Raw genomic sequence first — 21295 nt, 5'->3', positions numbered from 1 at the left:
CCCTTTTGGTTTATATACTCAGAGGCCAGGTGTTCTGGGGACATGGTGGGGATGTACGTGCCATCTATTGTCTGATTGCAGTTAGGAAACCCCATGGAAGCAAAGCCATCCGTTGTGTCCTCTCCACTTCCTGGGATTGTGGTCTTACTGAGGAGACACCGACAGATTGCATGGGCCACCTGCATCACCACAGACCTCACTGTAGATCTGCTCACCCTGAATTGATTTGCCACTGACCAGTAACTGTTGGGCATTGCAAACTTCCGCAGAGCAATTGTCACCAGCTTCTGAACTGTTAAAGCTGGCCTCATCCTTGTGTTATTGTGCTTCAGTACAGGGGCCAGCACATGACCAAGGTCCATAAAAGTGGACTCGTGCATGCAAAAGTTCTGCAGCCACTGCTGGTTGTCCTAGGACTCCAAGGCAATATGGTCCCATCAGTGTGTGCTGGTCTCGCAAGTCCAAAACCACTGCCCCACTGACAGCAATGTGAGCAGGGCAGCCAGCATTTGTGAGTTCTTGGACCTTAGTTGAAAGATTTGCTCTTCAAAACCATCATCATCATCGTCGTCATACTGAACTATCACTGTACTTTGTAATAGAAAGCAAAATTGCACATCTCATAGACCTGGAAGGGACGTCAAGAGGTTTTCCAGTCCAGTCTGTACCCTCACAGCAGGACCTATTGCCATCCCTGACAGTTCTAACCTGCTTGCCCCAGACCATTTGAAAGGCCCCCTCAAGAACTGAACTCACAGCCCATGGTTTAAAAGGTCTAGTGCTTTAACCACTGATCTTCTAGAAAGTATAGATGAGCCCTATAAGAAAACATGCACCTTAGGGCATAATACTTCATAGTCTACAAGGAAGACGGAGCAGGCTCATAAATTTAGTTTAATAATAAAGATACATGCATCCAATTTTTATTTATTTTAAACCACCTGGAATTAGAGCAGAAACAGTACAGCCTCTCTGTAAGGACCATAATTTGTCATCAATTTTATAATGAAAACGTCTCTTGAGCAGTACAAACAGATTTCTGAGACAGCTAGCATCTACTCCAGGCACCAGTCCCCAAACCTGCATAGGATTGGCCCAGCCTAGCCAAAGGGGACCACATCACGAAGTGGGATAACACTGTTGCTGTCTTGCCAAACATTCAGACTCCTAATTTAAAATCAAGCGTCTTTCTGGAAGCCCTGAGCTCCTGGAGTCAGGTGATTATAGGAGAATCTCAGCTTCCATTCTAAAATACAGTTGTAGAGAAGAGATCAAATAGTGGTGACCCTAGTGCACCGGAAAAACCTCAGCAACCAGAATACAATGAAGAGAATTTGAAATCTCATGACTGCTTTAGTGAGGATAACAAGACGGCAGTGACTTCCCATAAGTGTGCTATCTGCTTTGTTTTGAACAAGTCTTTAATCAGTCTGGCCTCTCTTTGTATTGCTCTGATTTTATGTGCCCAGAGGCCCCTCTCCTCCCCGCCCTCCGCCCACCCCCTTCAGTCAGAGTACACTACTGTTCACTGTCCCAGAGTCTGGACTGCAGCACTCTGTTAGGAGAAGATAAGAAATTTTTTTTTGTCTAATTGGTGTGAATTGTTCTCTAAAACATTTTGTAGTAATAATTAGCTATCATTAACCCTCAACCCATGTGTTGGTGGTGGGGAGAGAGAGCCAGTGGCCAGCCTTCCTGCATCTCAGAGATGGCTGTTATGGGAACTAGGGGCAGTCTGGGCTCCACACCAGAGATGCCAGCTCAGGTATCATGAACACAAGAAATGGAACTCTTTCTACAGCTGATCCACCGGTGTTCAACTCCTCTCTGATAGAGGCTGAGTGGGCCACAGCCCATTAGGGCCCTTGTTTTCCTAATGATAAAGCAATGTGCACTCGATTGGGGAGGGATACAGCTTTATGTGCTCACTTTTAAATTTGTACAGCACCAGCGACACAAAGAGCTTAAACACAGCCACAATGGCATGCTTTGCAGCCAGTGTTTTGTCCAGCATAAGGATACTTAATCCAAAGAATAACAGTTCAAACCCTGCCTTTGGTTCTAAGCGAATAATCAAGTTTCTTTTGTTTCCCATCCAAATGAATGCTGTACCTTCTCCAGTTTGTCTGTGACTTCAGGAAGAAGGATCAATGAAGTGAAAAAGCTTGTCATCCTACCGCTCCCCTCACGTACTGAATGGTAATGGCAATGACCACTGAGTTTATTACCGCTGTCAGGGAGCTGGATGAGCTAGAGGCTGTCTTTAACTGACGAATCATGTAATTCACATGGGCAAATATATCTGAATGAGTGTTTACCCCCCCGCCCCATCTTAGAAGAGACTAGAGGAACATGTGTGCAACTCAATGCCTTCAAAGGGGAAATTAAAGTCAGTGTCAAAAGTAACTCACTCTTTCACAGTGCTTTTAGCAGCTCTCGAAGCACTTTACTGCAGTGGGCAGAATCATAACCCCCATTTTACGGATGGGAAAAGCGAGGCCTGGAGCGAGGAGGTGACTTGCCCAAGGTCATCCAGCAGGTGAGTGGCAGAGATGGGAATGGAACTTGGGTTGTCTAAGTGCCAATATGGTGCTCTTGACATTAGATCACACTGTTGACTATTTGCTTCATAACCTTGTCTCCCCAGTTGACACACAGATTACACACTAATTAAAGGAGGAAAACTCTATAGTAATCAAGCATTTTCCACTTGACACAGTGTCACCAAGAGGCCCTTTGAAAAGGCAGGGGGAGTAGTGGCTGTGACTGAGATGTTAAGTGGGGAGATATGGAGGTATGGTGTGTTGGGTGTGAGTCCCTCATTCAGATTAAGGCTTGGTAAGTAATGACTGAACAGTCATATGCATGGCTGTCTGGAGACACGTAGGCTATGTCTACGCGAGGCAAAGTAAGTCAGCCAGAGATACGCAATTCTAACTGCAGTAGTTGTGCAGCTAGAATTGACTTACCTGCACTTGGCTTACTTGTCTGTTCACACTGAGCAAGATCGATGGGAGGGTTTCTCCTATCACCCTCCCTTATTACTTATGTCTTGTGCAGAGTACAGAGGTTGATTGTGACCCCCTGAGAGGAAGATTTTGTATGTCCCCACTAAACACATCAAGTCAAACTGGAAAAGTTGACCCTGGATTTTCCAAGCTAGTGTGTATGTAGCCTAGAAAAAGGAGTTTGATCTCAGCCAGCTCCTCTATGGCTACCATGACAAGCACACAGACCAGTAGCTGAATAAGCATGAAAATGGACTCTCCTGTCTATCTGTGACCTGGGTATTGCCAGAACAGAAGCAAGTCATATTGGGTTGGCATAAGGGAGAAATTTTTGGAACCTGGCACTGTCATGACCTTTAGAAATCAACTACCGACGGAAAGACATTCACCCCTGCCAAAAAGCAGGGTTGCCCAGGGACAGTGATTTCATGGGACCCAGACACTGTGTCTGGTCAAAACATCAGACACCGAGACATTGCTTTGTGTCAAAATATGAATTAAAAATCACAAAGCCAAATGGAAAGTCTGCTGAGGCAGTAACTGTAGGGGATGAGAAATTCCCAATGTCTGATCCCTAATTGCTGGCTGCCCAGTTGCTGGCCGTTAAACCTGCAGGCAAACAAGAATGGGCTGCTGCTACCAAGTGCTGGGTAGTCAGGGAAGTTGCTGCAACGGTCTGTGCAGTGACTTGAAGCAAGCGGGGATCCATGCTTGTGCTAGCGCTGTGCGGTAGAAAATGTCAGAGAAAATGGCACAATCTCCCATTTGTTTTTGCTCTGAATTCTGGGACTTTGCATTCTGGGATTCTGACATGAAACACTTGCAAACAATCAGGGCTAAGGTGCTGTGGGATAGGTACCCACACTGCATCATTCACACAGTCAAATTTGGATAAGGCTATGGGGATGCTGAGACTCAACACAGAGAAACCATGGCTCGAATTTCCCGAAGGTTTGTAGACACTTAATTTCAAATTCAGGAGAACAGGTTTTAAAATCTAAATTTGGCATTTACTAAATTCATCATATGGTGTAGACACAGCCTGAGTGCTTGGGATTGACCCAAGAGAAATTCAGGTTGTGCTCAGATTAGCAGGGTGCCCATAGCTCCTACATGTATTTCTGCTGGTGGTGCACATAACAATGTATTTTGACCATAAATGGAAAAAATTACAAGGAAGACTGAAAGGATACCTGAGTTTGATATGTATGGATGGCAACTTGGTCAAATGACTTAAGTGACATTTGCTTGCTAGTTAAAACTATGTTTTTGGTCTGGAGAATACCTGGGTAATCACGGGTTTATGACCTTTTCTTCTGGGGAGTCATTTTACAACAAGGTGGATACTATTTTCAGTGGTATTTTGGAGAAAAGCTTCTTGCTGCCAGGGCACATAGAACATTTATTTCCTTAGAAGAGACTGATTTCCTAGCTCTGGGTTATCTTAGTTATTAAATCTTTAGTGAAATGCAGTCAAAATTCTACGTTCAAAATTGTTTTTTAAAGTTTTTGTAATCCTCTGTGGCAGGCAGTCTGGAATGTAATCATTCTGTATTTTTGCTCTTCAGAGATGATAATAATCCTACACATTTTTGTGGTTTTTTGTTTTTATTGCAACCTGAACTGCAGTAGCAAATGATGAATGGATTCTGTCAATTAAAGCAAAGCCTTCATTCACAAAATTCTTGTGCCTTCATCTTCTAGAAGAACTAAGTTAATTATATATATGTGGATTTTCAGTTCTTCAAGCACTTGATTCCTGATAGAAATCCTAGATGTATGAAGCAACAGCAATATAGTATGGCACATGCATCATATAAAAACCTCACTGACAAGTTGAACCAGTGCAGCATCTCAGTGGGAAATCCTGTACGTTTTAGGAAAAGAAACAAACCTCTCAAAGTGTTTTAACACCATTTTAAAAAATCTAAGCTTCTTACAAAGATGGGTGGAGGTTTCAGATGCTAGTCTTGAAGAGACACATTGGACAGAGTGCATATGAGCTATGAAAGGTTTAAGACAATGGCTTCCAAAAGTAAGACACCCAATTGCCACATTCTCTCCCCCCAGCCCCCACTCCCACCACTTCAACCAGGCACCTTGTGCCTCATGACTCATCAGAGCCACTGCCAGAGCTGTGCAAGCTCACCAAGCGGCATTTGCTACAATGCATATTGGACACTGTGGGCTTAAGATGCAGAACCACATACAGTCTTTTTAGTATACATAAATTGCAGTCTTGTACGTATTTGTTGATACCAGCTGTCATGGAGCTTATCAGTCAGAAGTTCTTGGACCTTGACGTTTGAACAAGTACACTAAATCGCTCCATTTCATAGTACTGTGATGTCTTCATAATGTTTGTTTATTGTAATGATGGTCTTATTGTTGCCATCAGAGTGAATTAAATGTGGAAACTGTCTGAGACACAGATCATCCCTATTCGCATTTTCTTTAAATTGTCTCTGCTATGTAAATAAAACCTCTGTTGATACATAAAGCTAATTATTTACTTTTTGATTTTACATTGTCTACCCTGTCGGCTCAAATGTGAGCATTCTGTATGTGTGTCAAGAAAAGCTAATGGAAATATTTTAAGATTAGATTTTCATGGTGATGTTTGCACATTAGAGGCTAACAAGCACAAATAAGTTCACTTTAAAAATCCAATCTTGTGATACATACCATAATTTTGAAAAATTAAGTTTCATGACTTGCAGCTTTCTGTGTATCTTTAAAAAATTAGTCACAAAAGATTATTTGATTTATTTTTAATCTGAATACAGCTAAGGGTAGCAATGCATTTGGTATGAGAAAGACAGACAGAATATGCAAATTGCCCAAACACTTGCTTCATGGTGAGGTTAGTCTATTTTAGGTGTAAATTTCTTCAGTAATGCTGGGATAGATTTTGATGGAACAACAGCACAAGAGCTGGAGGGGTATTCAGCAGCTGATATTGTAGTGATCATGCTTACAATGTTGGTTTCCAAAGTTAAATTACTTTGTGGGTGAGGGGAATTCCGAGGCTGTGGCCACACTAACACACTCCCCCCTTTCGAAAGGGGGATGCTAATGAACCACTTTGGCAGATGCTAATGAAGTGCTGCTATGCATATGCAGTGTCTCATTAACATAATGGTGGCCATGCACATTTCGAAAGTGCTGCTTTCGAAATGCAGGCTGCTGGTGTAGAGACAGAGGCCTTTCAAAAGGACCGCCCCCCCAGACTTCGAAAACCCCTTCTTCCCATATGGTTTTGGGCATTTGGCATGACAGCGCCTCATTAGCATCTGCCGAAGTGGCTCATTTGCATTCCCCTTTCGAAAGCCAGGTGCTAATGTAGCCACGGCCCCAGTGAGAGTCAGGATCTTCTTTGAGTAATGACCCTGTGGTTGCATCACTGTAGGTATCTGAATCTCTGTACTGTTCAAGTGTGGTAGCAGTGTTTGTCCGGCCTTCTCAACTACCATAGGCGAGTAATGAAGCAATAGCTGTCTGTGGATTAACACTTTTAGAATTGCTGTTTTTTTGCCTGCTGTTTTCTTCTGTATTTTATTTTGGTTATCTTCAGATAGAAGAAAGGACTTGTCTCCCACCCATCCCTGTGCAGGCTGTCCCAGCTGGAGAAGAGTGTGCCTGGCTCTCCAGCAGTTTTTCCTGAAAGCTGACAGCTTGGGCAACAACCCAGGAGAGGTTCTCCTTGAAAGCTGGGAAAGGGTTTGAAAGGGTCATTTAGAGAATTCTCTTACTGGGGTGAGGAAGTCCAGGGGTTTCAGACATTATCTTTTGGGTCATAAAACTCGGTTTAAGATGGAAACTAATGCAGACACCGAGCAGTTAGTGTTCATTCTTTTAAATCTGAGGCCATACTATTGGCTGTGTGATTTTTGTTGTCTTGCCTGCAGAACTTAGAGGTGGATGGGTGCTCTTGAGTGTTCCATTCTGAGATAAAAATGGACAGTTGCTCCTCTGTTGCAGGGGCTCCTCCTCTTACAGTACATAAGGATATCTGTCATCGCACATGAGGACACAAAGTTAATTAGGAATCGTGGGCTGTGATGGAGGTCATATGTTGATGTCTAACTCTGCCACGTATAGTTTGGGCTGCTGTAGTGGAAGAAATTATTCACTGCCTAGATGAATGTAGGATTTTGATAAGGGGTACCTTACTGTGATTTAATGCCATTGAGATTGGGAACATTTGTAGGTGTAGGGAAACTGCCAGCTCATAAGTATTATATTAACATTTCTGAACAATAATATGTTTGTAATGAAATGTGTTGCAAGACTGTAGACTGTTTGGAATTGCTTGTGGGAACATGCACCTTGTGAGAAATGTCATTTCCTTTATAATGTGCACTTTGCCAGTCATGGTTTCTTTGTAATCTTCGCATTGGATCACTGATGCCCTCTCATAGGGTTACAGTTAAGACCTTGGAAACTAAATCTACGTGGCTTGTTGAGTGGAGTTTCAGAAGCCCATAATGCTCATGATCTATAACTAACTGCCAAAAAGCATCTGTGTAAAATTAAAGGTGGTGTTTTGAATCTAATTTCATCTGGGCTCATGCCATACTGCTGCAGCTGAAATCAATGCCTTGTTCCTGGGTCCCCACCACTCCCAGAAGCAATGAAGCTGACCAGTGCTTCTGCACCTGGCTCTGGGCTCCGCACTGTGCACAGGGGCATGAAACTAGGTGCAGCCAGGACTGGGGAACCCGAAGACGGGCGGGCCCCTTCCCGACCTGGTCCCAACTTTTGGAAAAGTTGACTTATGCATAGATTGCGTGCCTGGGCAACCACACACATAAGTCGGGTCAACTGTACACAGATATTTTCATTTAGCAATTTATGCAGTTTAATTGGTGTTATCCCTCACGTGGCTGTAGCTCTAATGACTGAAGTGTTTATAGCTGCATGGCTTGTTTTGTCAGGCTTCTAAACAATCCAGGAAAATATTACATGGACAAATCCGAAGTAGGAGTGGGAGAGGGAGGAGAGACAACTGATGCTGAAGTATGAGGCCTATGAACCAATGAATCTACAATTGAAATGTAAAGATCTGTGCCTTTTGTCACTTGCAAATACCATACTGTAGAAAAGAGTAAGAGCTCTGTGGGCACACAGATTGTTGTTCATAAACATCTAACATCGCTCCCCATAAACCTTTGGTTGCTAAATGGATTCTAAATATTAACATGCAGATCATGATACAGAGCATCTTTAATCTAGACTGAGAACCGTAAGCAATTTTTGTTTAGTTTTGGCCAAGTTTTTGGCAAGACTTCTAGGGAGAAAGAAGGGGGCCCATGGAGAAGAATTGCTTTAGAATGGACTTTTTGCTTCTCTACTGACTAGCAGGGATCCTAAAAATCCATTTGCCAGCAAAAAAAATGGAATGCACATTTTTACAGAGAGCGTTCAGCTTTCACGTTATGTGGGGGGAAAAATAGCTGTTTTTACTAAAGGTACCAGCCTCACTGATTCACCTTTTTTTTTTTTTTTTTTTTGTCAAATGCATTTGTAATGTACATACAGTAGAATTGTGTTCATCCAGGCATCTGTTGTCTGGGCTTCCACATTAACCAAATCACCAGCAGCAGCCTGGTCAGCCCATGGCTTAACACAAAGAGCCAGAAAATGGAGGCTTGCATAAGGATTGAATACTAGTAAAACATAGTATTCAGTTGATATTTCTATATGCTTAAAGTTCACTGTTTCATTTCTCCGTTGCTGGAGATATTCAAGAGCAGGTTAGATAGACATCACAGATGGTCTAGAACAGGGCATGTGCCTCTTTAAGGATTGACTTGCAGCTCCGAGTGCCAACTCCTCTGCGGTTCTGGATGCTGGAATTAGGTTTACCGTACATCTGGTTAACTCTTTGTCCGGCTGGGTTTTTACAAAATCTGAAAATGGCTGGGATTTTGCTCTGCCCCTTCAAACTCTTTCTGCAGCTGGGAGTTTTTCCTGGGTTGTGTTTGCCTTGGCTCAAGTTACAGCTGCTCTAGCTAGTTGTCAGGAAGCAAAGTCAGAAATGGAGTCAGCAGGAGCGGAGTTGTGTTAGGAAATGGTAGGAGGGTTCCCGCCTCCTTTTTATTTAGGGAAATTAGATCTATGGGAGTGGGTCAGGCTGAGAGCTCAGCCTCTCTAGCCAGCACCATGTTTGAAATCCAGCTGTGAATGGGGCGGCCGCTGCACTCTCTGGTATGGTAAACATCCTCCTTTTGGGAGGAGACAGATTCAGGCTGGGAGCTCAGTCTCTCCAGCCAGCAGCATGTTTGCAGCCTGGGCCAGCCCAGGCATTGCCACTCTCCGACAAGGTAAGCACTCTCCTTGTGGGGGCAGGGGCAGGGGCAGGCTGGGAGCACAGCCCAGCAGACAGAGTGCTTGCAACCCAGTTATGAATGGTTGTGAGAAAGCAGCTCCAGGGAGGCTGCATTGCTACAGTTACCACATAGAGCTGCCTTGGCCATTGCTGAACAGTTACTGTCAGGGTTTTGAACATTGTACTCTAATACTGAGATTTTCCCAAGCTATGGACTCAGGGATTGGGAGGGAAGAAAGTGTTCAGGTTGGATGGCAAAAGGGTGCTCACATTCACTAGGGGCTATTTGGTTCTCTTCCACCTGCTTCCCCTAGGTCTGTGGTGATCTAGGGCTCAGGGTCCGCCCACCACTGATGGGCTTTCACTTCCCTTTGTGCTCTGGGCTGTAGGTCCTGGCAACTAGGGTGCTTCAAGAGCAAGTTTGCCATAGGCTGCTTGTGGGGGTCAACTGACTATGTTTTGGTTTGTTCTCCCAATAGCTCTCTGAGACAGGAATTTATTATGAAACCTATTTCACAGATGGACAGCTAAGGCTGAGAGAGAGCCAGGCCTCACAATCTCTGTAAACCTGTGTTTGAAAAACATTCCTCAGCTAACTGTTTTGCTGCCAGTCTGCTTTGAAAGCTGCACTTAATCTTGGTGTGCCATTGATGGACTTGTGCTTAAGTTGACCCAATAGAAATACTGGAAAAAATTCATCTCCAGATGCCTCATCTTCTGCTCTAAGCCCTGGGCAGGGGGCATGAAATTTCAGTCAGTGCAATCAGCGTGCTCCCATGGCCTCTGTTGGCTCCTCTCCTTATCCCCACCATTGCCAGGGGGGCATGGCACGTAACTTGTGGGAGACCGATGCTCACTTTTGAGGCCTTGGACAAGCTAGGTGAGGGGTTCTGCTAATTGCTGGGACAAAAAGTGGGGCCCAGTGTAAAGTTTGCTGACCACTGCTATACTGTGTGGTCCTAATTTGACCTCATTTGGGTCACCAATTAATTTCTGGTACTCATTGCCACTAGATAGGACTGATCTTGGGCTTTAGTAGGACTCAGAAAAGGATTAAATATTTACATGTATTGCATAACGAATTATTGCAGGTGCTGGTCTTAGAATAGTGGTTACAAAAAAGTATGGTTTGATGTTACTTTTGAGGACCATCTTGAATTCACATGCATTGTGGCTCTTGAAGTATTGATTTTGTAACCAAATTTGAATGGCTCTTCTTGCTGTTTTGGTTGCAGATCCCTGTCTAGATGCTGCGTGGCCCTGCCATGAGTGCAGGGGTCTTGACTTAATGACTTCTTGAGGTCCCTTCCAGTTATAGTGTTCTATGATTCTCTGATTTTTAGTTGCAGTTTTGGGGTCACCCCCATGGAAAACTAAGATCCTTTTCCACCAGGTTCTGGCTTCACAGCTATTATCTTCCCCTTCTCTTTCCCCTTGTACCCAATCCATGATATTTTGTAGCTGAAATATTGTTACTAAGTTCCTGTTAGTTCTGGTGGTTAGCCAGCTGAAATAGCAGAAAAAAACACCCTGACCATATTGGAACAGCATACAAAAAATCACCAGTGGTCACAGGACTGAAATGTTTGTGTACCAAACAGCTAGAAATATTTGATATCAAAATGCATATCAGCATTACTGAATGCCTTCCTGCAGGTGCAGAGAAAAATGTATCAACCTAGAGGTGATTCAGACTCTCCAACCAAGTGCTGGCAGGTCAAAAGTCAGTATCAAGAGTCCCTGAAAGCACTGGCAGTACCTCAGCAGCAAAATCTCAGCTTGGCATTAGCCACAGCTCCCAGAGTTCCACAAGTGGCTTGTCCCTCTTCTCTCCCGTATGTGAGAGAGTGGAGCAAGATACAACAGAGCGCAACATCAAAGGGCCCAGGAAATGCCCACCCCCTTGGAGGCTGTGCTCAGTTATGACTGACTGTGGAGAGGCCACTTAGCCACTTTACTGTGTTGGCAGGGAGCTATTAACGGGTTCAGAGCAGTCAACACATGGAGAGTCTGGTAAATGAAACTTGGGCTGAACCCATTCCTCTGTTTCACAGCATGTCTAGCTCTACACTAGTAAATGGCTACTTTTTGTTGGCAGCATCAGCTGTCATCAGTGCAGCAAGCAAACTAAAGAATCCATCTGACCTTCCAAAGTTGTAATTTGGTGCTCATAGGGTGTGGTCACCCTGTGTCCAGTCTGCAGCTGAGTTTCTCCATTGAATGGAGAAAGGGACCATGGGAAGACTTCTTCACTCAGTCTAGCACAAGCCTTCAATTTGAACCACTTTTGTTCATGGCAATAAAACTACTTGAAAAAGTAATCACAGGCTGTGTCTACCCTATGAGATAAACTTGAATTTAATATCGATTTTTGTAATTCTGGAATTTCTAACTTTGAATTTGACCATCCTCGCTTCCCATGTGCTCCTCCCAAAGTCAACTCATTGCTGCCTCACTCAAATGGCAAACATCGACTGTTGCAGTCGTGCATTGTGGGAACCTATCCTACAGTTCCTTCATCCCTGTAGCATTCTGGGTATGCTCACTGGTCTTTGACATTATCTTCCCACATTGCATGTTCCTCATGCCCCTCTTTTGCTAAGCAAATGTCCATTTTTCCCATTGAAAGGAAGGAAAAGTTAGGGTATCCACACAGGCTGCAAAAAAGTTTACAGAAATGTTTTTCTTCTGTAGCTGAATTCTCAACTGGCCATAATACAGGGACTCTGATAGTATTCTCAAAGCTCAAAGAAAGAGGATAGAAAAGTCTAGGAAAAAAGAATTTTTGGTTTCTCCCCTCACTATATTGTTATCAAATTAGGCCCACTGGCAAAATGTTTACATAAGAGAGAAAGTAATATAGAGTGTGAGAGAGATTTCGGTAATGTATGTTCTGTAAAAGATGTCTCCAGAAGAACCTGTGCTAAGGTAGTTTTGGAACAAAACAGAAGAATGCAGAAAGAATGTCACTGTAGATATAGTAAGGTGATTGGGGGAAGCCCCAAATTTCATTTGTCTGAGTGGAGGCAAGTGCTGAGGGCCCAATTGACGTGGTCCCTTAGTGGGGAATCAGCTCCCCCCAGTTCATGAGACTTCCCCTGGTGGCAGGAAACCCCCAAATGTCTTTCTCGTTCTTGGAACCCTAAATGCACGCAATCTATGACAAGGTGCTGCCTGGAAGCACATCATTTTGTTGGGTTAGGGGCTACCCATGTGATGTGGGAGAGTGTGGGAAAGACGTAGACTGTGTGGTGCATGTGGGGGAGGGAAGGAGGTTCTCACAAATGTAAATTGCTGTGAAGAAGTTTCTTGGTGTCTTATACAAGCATGACCTCCAGCACAGCCTTGTTGCCGCGTGGGTGAAGTGGGGCAGCTGCTGGCGCCAGGCAGTGCAGAAAAAAATAACAAGTGTTGAGACAGCCACAAACTCCATTCAGGGGCTATTTGAAACGGGTAGATGTTCTCACAGCACTAATAGCAAAGTAAGACATTTTCTCAGGCTCTCATACAAACATGAGCCTACAGCCGAAGGCTTGCTGCTCCCACTTTCAAATTCATGGTCTCTCTGTTACTGGATAGCAGCTGCTAGAGTGGAGCAGTGATGGACATTGTGGGTTACATACGGGACACCTCTGGAGGTTAATAACTTCGATTTTTAAGACATGGTGCTTCCACACTAGCTTGTAATCGAACTTCTGAATCCAAGGTTGACACTATACCTGTCAGGTAACTGTTATTTTGTAATCTTAATATTAGTGTTCCCTAAATCAAGCTAATGGTATTTACAGTGAAGACAGTCACGTGGTAATATTGATCTAACTGCCTTAAATTTGAATTTCTCGTAGTGTAGACACAGCCACAGATTGATTGATTTATTTTAAACCATCACCATGACTGTTTTTTCTAAGAGACTCTCTGTCTGAATTTTCATTCTTGCATTTGAGGAGGGAGTTCAAGGAAAGATCTATTGGATATTCAGAATTGCTTCAGGAGGTGTTTCTAATGTCACTAAGTGGAATCTGTGTATCTTAAGCCACGTAAATCTGCGGAGTTCAGTAGGGCAAGTAAATATCAGTCTCAAGCTCCCCTCCTCTTTGTGGTGGGCTGCAAGCAGTCAGTGCAAAATGACCAGACCAAATAAACACTGAATGTTCTAGACATGCAAACTTAGAGATGCAAACTCACAGCACTGCAAGATGTCAAAGTTAGACTCAAGACTCACAATTTGTCAGACCACTCTGTTTATTAGCAAAGCCGCTCTGCTAATACATCCAGAAACGTGAGGTTCCCCTCCCCCCACCTGGGGCTTGGGTCTCTTAATTTATACAGCACAAGAAAGTGATTCCATAAACAAAGAAAAAGCCAGACTCTCACTCATCTCATGTAGCCCCTGAGACCAGTCACGTGCCTTCATTTCCATATCACCTTCAGCAATCTGCTGTTAATGACTCTCTGGTTACCTTAATTAATTACCATCTAGCACCTACTGCTCTGGTGCCTGTTTTCTCAGGCACACCTGGCTCCATCCAAACCCACCCTACATTCCTACACAGCATCAACATAACTTTCCCTTCTTGAGCTCAGAAGCAACATAGTATCATAGTGTGATTTTTATAATGTAACTCTTATACTTCTTACATTACAGTGTAACTCTTATGCTTCCACAAAGAGGAAATGTGTGTTCAAAGGAGGAAGGTCAGCACTCCAGATTAGAGTAAGGGAATCAAAGAATAAAACACTTTAAAAAAATAAACACAGAAGATACTTTCAGATGAAAGTGAACTGAATATCGTAAATTGATTGAGGTCTGCAGGTGCCCTGGAAAAGCTATAGCTATATATGCCTCATGAACTGTGGAACGGGGTAACAGAAGGCTACAGAATTCCTGCCACTTCTGAAAGATTGTGAAAATATTGAGTTGACTGTCTGCAGCTGTGACCCAGTCAAACACTTCTGTCTACATCAATCATCTCCTTTGCTGAAATTTTCAGCTAACCTGTGCTCACGTGAAGCTATTATGGAACTTGCTCTTACTCTCTTCTTAGTAACAGAGAGGAAGCCGTGCTAGTGTATACACTATCAAAACAAAAAGCAGTCAAGTAGCACTTTAAAGACTAGCAAAATAGTTTATTAGGTGAGCTTTCGTGGGATGGACCCACTTTTTCAGAAGTGAAAGCTCACCTAATAAACTATTTTGCTAGTCTTTAAACTGCTACTTGACTGCTTTTTCCTTTTAGTAAAAATATCTTCCCCCCAAGGAGGATTCTAAAGTTATTATGATGGTGGATGGGAGCACGGACTGTGAGGATTCAAGTACACTTTCCATTAAGCAATCTCATCAGGACACTTACCACCACAAGGCTGGAGAAATGGGGTCCACCCCTCCTCCTATGGAGCCAGTCAAACAAAAACAACACAGTATAGACTGGTGAGAAATCAGGTCAGTCCAATATGTCATGAGACCCTGCTCTCATATCTAGACTTCCCTCATGTTGATAAACACGTCAGTCATGTCAGCAGACAAAAAAACCCAAGATTTATATACCTCAAAGAGAAACCCATGCCTTATGATTTGAGCTGAGGAGAGTCTGCAGTCATTCTGCTTCCTTTGTGTCCACTGGAAGATGAAGGTTACAGCTCATTCACTGAGAAGGCAAAAGGTAGAATATACAGAATGACGACTACATCCAGAGTCTGTACATCTATTGGTAAAAGGAATTTTGGTATCCTAGCAATAGGTCTATTTGAATCACAAAAATTCAGTGTTCCATTCTTGCCAGTAAGATTATAAAACCAGGGCAACAAGATGCCTTGTTGCAAATATGTCTGAAAGGAACTGATAAGACTTTTCTTTTGTCAGAAAACTTCAGAAGAAAAGCAGATTTGGTAATTCTGGTGGCCCTGTTCTGGCCGTGAAGACCTCCTTAATGTGGTACAAAGACCAGTCCACCCAGAATGGATCTGCATTACAAAGTCCAGCCATACATCAGAATCCAGACAGCCTGAGCCCTATTGTCTAGTTTTTGAACAAAGCCTCTTCGGCCAAAGAGGTTATTTAGAGGAGATAATATCCATGTTTTAAGGTTCCAGAAAGAAATTTAACACAACATACTCGAGACCCTTGTCACTTTCACCTATTGGTACCAACATGAGAGCTGCACTCTTACATCTGCATCAGTACTATGGATTTTTTGATTTCTTCAAGAAGGATTCAGATTGGGCCCTGGTAGGTCAGACATTTGAAAGTCAAGATGCTGGTTCATCTGGCAGCTGCTTAGTTATGGAACAGAATTCTTGGGTTTCATCTTTCCTAGATGTCTAGTGCACCTTTTTTTGAGAATAATGTGACTTCTGCATTCTCCCAAAATACAGAGTTGTTTCATGGGATTTTAACTAGTTAACCGTTTCCTCACAGGCCCTCCATTTAAGATGCTTGTGAAAGTGGTTCATCACTTTCTAACTAGTGAAGTGGCTTTTTTTGTTAACAATTGTAGTGGTTTACAAGGTGTCAGAATTGGGAGTACCTTACCTGGAATCTGAGTGCTTTCCACTTTGACACCCATCTTTCCTCTTTAAGTGATACTCTGAGACAGCCATGTACCAAAGAATAACTCCAGTACTCTGAAGAGCACTTGTGGCATTTGTTGGATTTCTGTAGTTCCCAAAACATATACTCATTGCACAGCTCAATTCAGAAAGCCAAATGCTTTCTTTGTGCTTTATTATCCAGTTTCAAGAAGAAAGAAGGCTTCATAATCTTCCATTTCAGAGGGCTAAATACTGTCTCGGAACCACAAGAATAATCATCATCTGATGCTAACTTTTGGTAAGTGGGTAATCCTCATTGTGGTATTCTAGCAATTTTTAGAAAGAGGTTATATATCCCCTTTCAAATAACTGTGTATAGTATACTCCTTCTTGCTTCAAGTGGACACTGCTATAAAAATTATGATGTCTTGGATGTATGACCTCATTATAGTGTGACTTGGAGTAGAGCACAAATATTTTTTTCAGAAAAAAGAAGTCCACAGATCTAACCTACCGCAAATAGGCTGTCATTTGGGGAAAAATACGGGATTATTGTCACTTAGTGTTGTGGTTTTTTTTAAGTTGAATTTCATGTTCTTCTGGGTGATTGTTCTATTTGGTTTCAGTGCTTGCTGATATAGTTAGTTTTTCATCCTGGAGTATGGAGGTGTTTTCAGTTGCTGGTGTAGAAGTACGGTGTTTCCCTTGCCATGGAATAACAGCTCTAGTTTGTTCCCAAGGTTGCATGGAGCAGAGATCTAAAGCCATAACTCATTTACTATATGGTAGAACCCCGAGATACATGCATTGATGTTGCGTGCATCTCGGGTTAATGCAACTCTGAGTGGCGGGGAGCTAGCACTTGGCTCTGGGCTGCCCAGCACTCAGGGGAGCCAGGAAACTGACCAGTGCAGCAGCTCTGGTCAGTTCCTGGCTCCTGTGAGTGGCTGGGAGCCAGGTGCCAGCTCTGTGCCACTCTCAGGAGCGGGGAAACTGACCAGCGCTGCTGTGTTCTTCAGTTTCCTTGCTCCTGTCAGGGGCAGCAGACAAGAGCCTGACTCTCAGCTACTGCCCCTGACAGGAGCAGCAGCCTAACTCTTGCTCTCCTGACAGGAGTGGGGAAACCGCTCCTGTCGGAGTGGTGAGAGTCAGGTTGCGCCCCCACCGACAGGAACTGAGAAACTGACCAGTGCAGCAGCACTGGTCAGTTTCCCCTCTCCTGTGAGCAATGGGCAGCCCAAAGCCAGGCTTTTTCAGCTGCCTGCCACTTACAGGAGACAGGAAACTGACTAGCGCAACTGCACTGGTGAGCTTCCTGGCTCGCCCACGTTAGGTGAAATTTGATTTACGTGGGGGTCTACTGTAAACTTCACTTCTTGGAGTAAGGCATGGATAAAACTTCATATGCTGTTTCAGGCATATTTCAGTTCAGACATATATAAACTAATATTATGGTATCTAGACATTTGTCTCATTAGAAGTTCCAGTTTACATCTAACATCTGTATTTTTAAATTATAGTCAACTCTAAGCTCTTCTAGAAAGTGGGGAGGTTTTGGAAAACCAAACTTGAAGTTCAGAGTGAGGAAGCCACTAGAGGGTACCAAAACATACTCATGAATAATATTTAATTCCACCTTGACATTTACTAAAGTGCAGAAATTGGAATGCCATAAGGAACTCTTTCTGTACTGTGCTGTTATTGAATTGTTAGTGGGGCTGTGGGTAGGTATGTGTATTAATCAAATAAGTTAATCTACGTATGTAATTTAAATAATGCACATTTATTTAGATAGGACCTTTTTTAAAATCAGAAGGAAAGTATTGACAGTTTTGTAGAAAAGAAAAAGGGTTTATGGATGAAATTAAATTATTTAGCTGAAAAGGAAAAAAAAAATCTTGTAATCTGTTTCATGTTTGGAAGTGATGACTCGTTCTGCCATGCCTCCTCTTCCAACCTTCTCTGCTGCAGTGTCCTAGAAAACTACTGAAAATATTTTTTCTGGGAAGTTTAGTAATTTTTCTTTTCTGCTGTATTAATAATTTTTCTCCCATGTTCCCAATATACTGTAATTAGATGTTAAATTTCTTTAAATATATAACTTTTGATTCAAATTTTAACGAGTGTGTAAATATAAAGAGAAACAAACAAGTCATTCATTCAAAGCGGAACAGAATTATTTGTTATGCATTACTAGGTATGCCTCTCTATTATCCAGAATGTCTGTCTGTCCGGCAACCTCCTGGTCCTGGGGCTGCTGGTTACGAAAGAGTTTACTGTGTATCTCTTACCATGTGCTAATGAAACATTTCAGATCTTTTCTACGTGGAAGTGTTCCTGTCTCTCTCATTTCACCACATTTCTAACCTCTTCCCTCTTTTTTAATTTTGTCTTTTCTTTGGATGGTATGTACATAAATGAATTCAGTTTACCAGAAAGTGAGGTCAGAACCTCATTAGAACAAACCAGATGTATTTCATATTGCATTTAACAGTTGATTTAGACTCCACGTGGATTGCTCGCCATACCATCAGTCCACCCGGTAGTGGAGACAAACCCAAAGTTGTCAGGATTGCAGCTTAAGTATAATCTGTATCACATGTTGCTTAACTGCAGTTCATGAGCTGCATGTAGGTCTTAATCAGCCAACTGCGACTTGCAGAGCTTAGGACTTTGCTCCGTGAAGGTGGGGTGTAGCGAGCACTGAAGAGTCTAGACCCTTTGGAGCTTGGGAAGAAGGAGGAGCTCAGCATTCTGCAGTGGGGTGAGCTGATTCCCTTGTCTTCAACCCTGGTTGGGGAATGTAAGTCTGGACTTCAGTCCTGCAAAAGGAGGGGTGCTGCTGCTTGGACTTCCATCCTGAGGAGGGGGCAGGCTGTTGCTGGGGCTTCAGCCCTCTAGGTAGCACCTAGGTTCCAGCAGCACACACTTATAATAACAGCAAATTTCATCACTGTTGTGCTATGTAGACCCTGTGTGTTATGATTTGCTTGCATGCTGCACACTAGAGTCTGTTATTAATAATCATAAATCACAGTTGAATAGTTTGATGTAATTGTTAACCTTACATTCATTTCATTGGTTGATGACATCTTAAAATTTTAAAAAGTACATACGAGGAAAGCCAAAGTTCTCAGGGGAATGGGAGGAAGATTTTGTATTCACTAGCAAGGTGGCAAACCCCCTTATCTTCAGTGCATTGTACTGGTCGCTTGAAATGTCACTAAAAATGAATCTCAGTAACGTTTCCTCTAAATACCATTTTGGATCAGAATTAAGAAAAAGCAAGCTAAGAGCATTAAAATTTACACCTCAGCAGTCAATAGCTTCTTTCAGCATTCAGTAAGGAAGCTGACACAACAACTGAAGCTGGTTTTGTTATGGCATGGAACGTCACTTGTACAAAACATCTCTATTGTGATGGAGGACTTTGTTAAAAATATTGCAGAAGTAGTTGCAATTTAGTTCCAAGTGACGTGACTAATGCAGCAAATTCTAATTTCATACCATACTACAGAGACGTGGATCTCCCAGATCAGTATTGATGTTGCCAGCTACTGATACTTGTTCACTTTGTTTCTGCAGATGTAATTGTGGAACAAAAGAAATGTTTGGACTCAATAGCACTGAAAGTAAAAGCCCACAATGCTGACGATAAAGAACACTTTAAAAAAGTATTCTGCAAAGCCAGACTTGGATAAATTTGTCAGTCTTGCAACAGATGTAGACCATCTGCAATGGTGTGTTTGTACTGTTGGGGAGGGGAGGTAGCAGCAGAATGCCTTTTCAGACTTTGGAAAACCAACTGCAGATTTCTGGAGTTTCTCTCTCTTCATTTCATCACCTGTAATTAATCTCTCTCAGGTTGATACTTTGGTTATGAATATCGTGGAAATTGTCAACACTGGCAACAATTAGCAACAAAAATGATTAGGGGTTTGGAACAGGTGCCGTATGAAGAAAAATTAAAAAAACCAGCATTCTTCAGTTTAGAAAAGAAAAGGCTAACGGGGTGATAGGAAAGATGTCTACAAAATCATGACTAGGATGGCAACAGTGAATAAGGGCAAGTAATTTGTTCCCATAACATAAGAACTAGGGGTCACTAAATTAAACTAATAGATAGCAGGTTTAAAACTAACAAGGAAGTTTTTCTTCATGTAATGCATGGGTGGCCTGTGGAACTCCATGACAGAGGATGTTGTGAAGACCAGGACTTCAACAGGGTTCGGAAAAGAACTATATAAATTCATGAAGGTTAAGTCCATCAATGGCTATTAGCCAGGATAGGTAGGAATGGTGTCCCTAGCCTCTGTGAGAGGCTAGAAATGGATGACAGGAGAAGGATCACTTTGATTCCCTGTTCTGTTCACCTCCTCTGGGGCATCTGCGTTGGCCTCTGTCAGAAGACAAGATATTGGGCTAGATGGACATTTGATCTGACACAGCATGGCTGTTCTTATCTAATTTTGGATGCTCAAATGAGAAGATTAATCAACAGTTCAAAAATTACATTGAAGAGAGGGAGTTAAAACAAACCTAACAATGCCTCTTTCTACTGTATTGAGAGACCTCAGTCATCCGTGCCTTAAATAGACTTATGGAACTGTTGGAGTCTGTCAGTGCTTTTCTGGAAGAAAAGGGAAACACCCCTGCTACAATTAAAAGATGAGCAATGGATGCAGAATCTGATGATTTTTACTATTACGCAGCATTTGCCAACTCAACATGCTACTCCATGGGAAAGATAAGGTTTCTGACTTACTCAGTCTTCAACTTCCAGAGCAAGTTAAAGCTTCTGCAAAGACACATACTGTTAAGAGATTCTGACCAATTTTTCCATCTCAAAAGAAAACACATTCCTTGAAATAGAAATTCTAGAAGTGTAGAGAGGAATTACTAGGATTGCTTGATGACTTTCAGACCTGGTTTGAAGATTTGCAGAAGCCGAGATCCTGCTTCTCTCTTCTTGTAAACTTGTTCATGTTTGATATGATCAGTGATGGCTGTCTGAGCCCCAAAAGTATGATTTACATAAATATTTCCTGTAGAAATGGAAGACCAGGCTCCAAAGATGCATAAGTCATGTTCTGGAAAAAAATGGTAAGGAATAAAGTATCCTCAATTCAAAAAGACTGAGTATGCCTCACTTCAGTTCTTCTTCGAGTGGTCCCCATGGGTGCTCCACAATAGGTGTTGGGCTCGCCTGGCGCCGCAGATCGGAAATCTTCTAGCAGTTTCTCCTGGATCGCGCATGTGCCGGCGCGCGCCACCCCCTCCGCCCCGCGCGCCCCCGGCCGCGTGCACGATCCGGTCCCCGCCAGTTCCTTCTCAACCGCCATCGGCTGCAGACGGAATCTGCTCAGGCTAAGGCCAGAGTCAGATTACTTAGTGGTTTTTCTTTTCCACATGTGATTTGTTTTTCGGT

At 42.9% G+C, this 21295-nt stretch overlaps 1 protein-coding gene across 12 annotated transcripts in view; it reads left to right on the top strand.

The window, feature by feature from the left end:
* Positions 1–21295, top strand: part of SPIN1 (spindlin 1) — a 164105-nt gene that overhangs the window by 55556 nt on the left and 87254 nt on the right. For 3 of the 12 annotated variants that reach the window (XM_074995088.1, XM_074995090.1, XM_074995086.1), the window contains one exon: positions 16070–16165. The exons of 6 other annotated variants lie outside the window; for them this stretch is intronic. The gene's annotated coding sequence lies outside the window, so the exon portion shown is untranslated. Of the gene's footprint in view, positions 1–2421; positions 2540–16069; positions 16166–21295 lie in introns of those variants that run through there. 3 more of the 12 variants (XM_074995084.1, XM_074995085.1, XM_074995083.1) reach the window with 3 other exon arrangements.

The sequence above is a fragment of the Carettochelys insculpta genome, chromosome 5 (assembly GCF_033958435.1).
Source record: "Carettochelys insculpta isolate YL-2023 chromosome 5, ASM3395843v1, whole genome shotgun sequence".
NCBI classification, from domain to species: Eukaryota; Metazoa; Chordata; order Testudines; family Carettochelyidae; genus Carettochelys; species Carettochelys insculpta.
The sequence above is the reverse complement of the archived record's forward strand: the minus strand, read 5'-3'. Positions and strand labels throughout refer to the sequence as shown.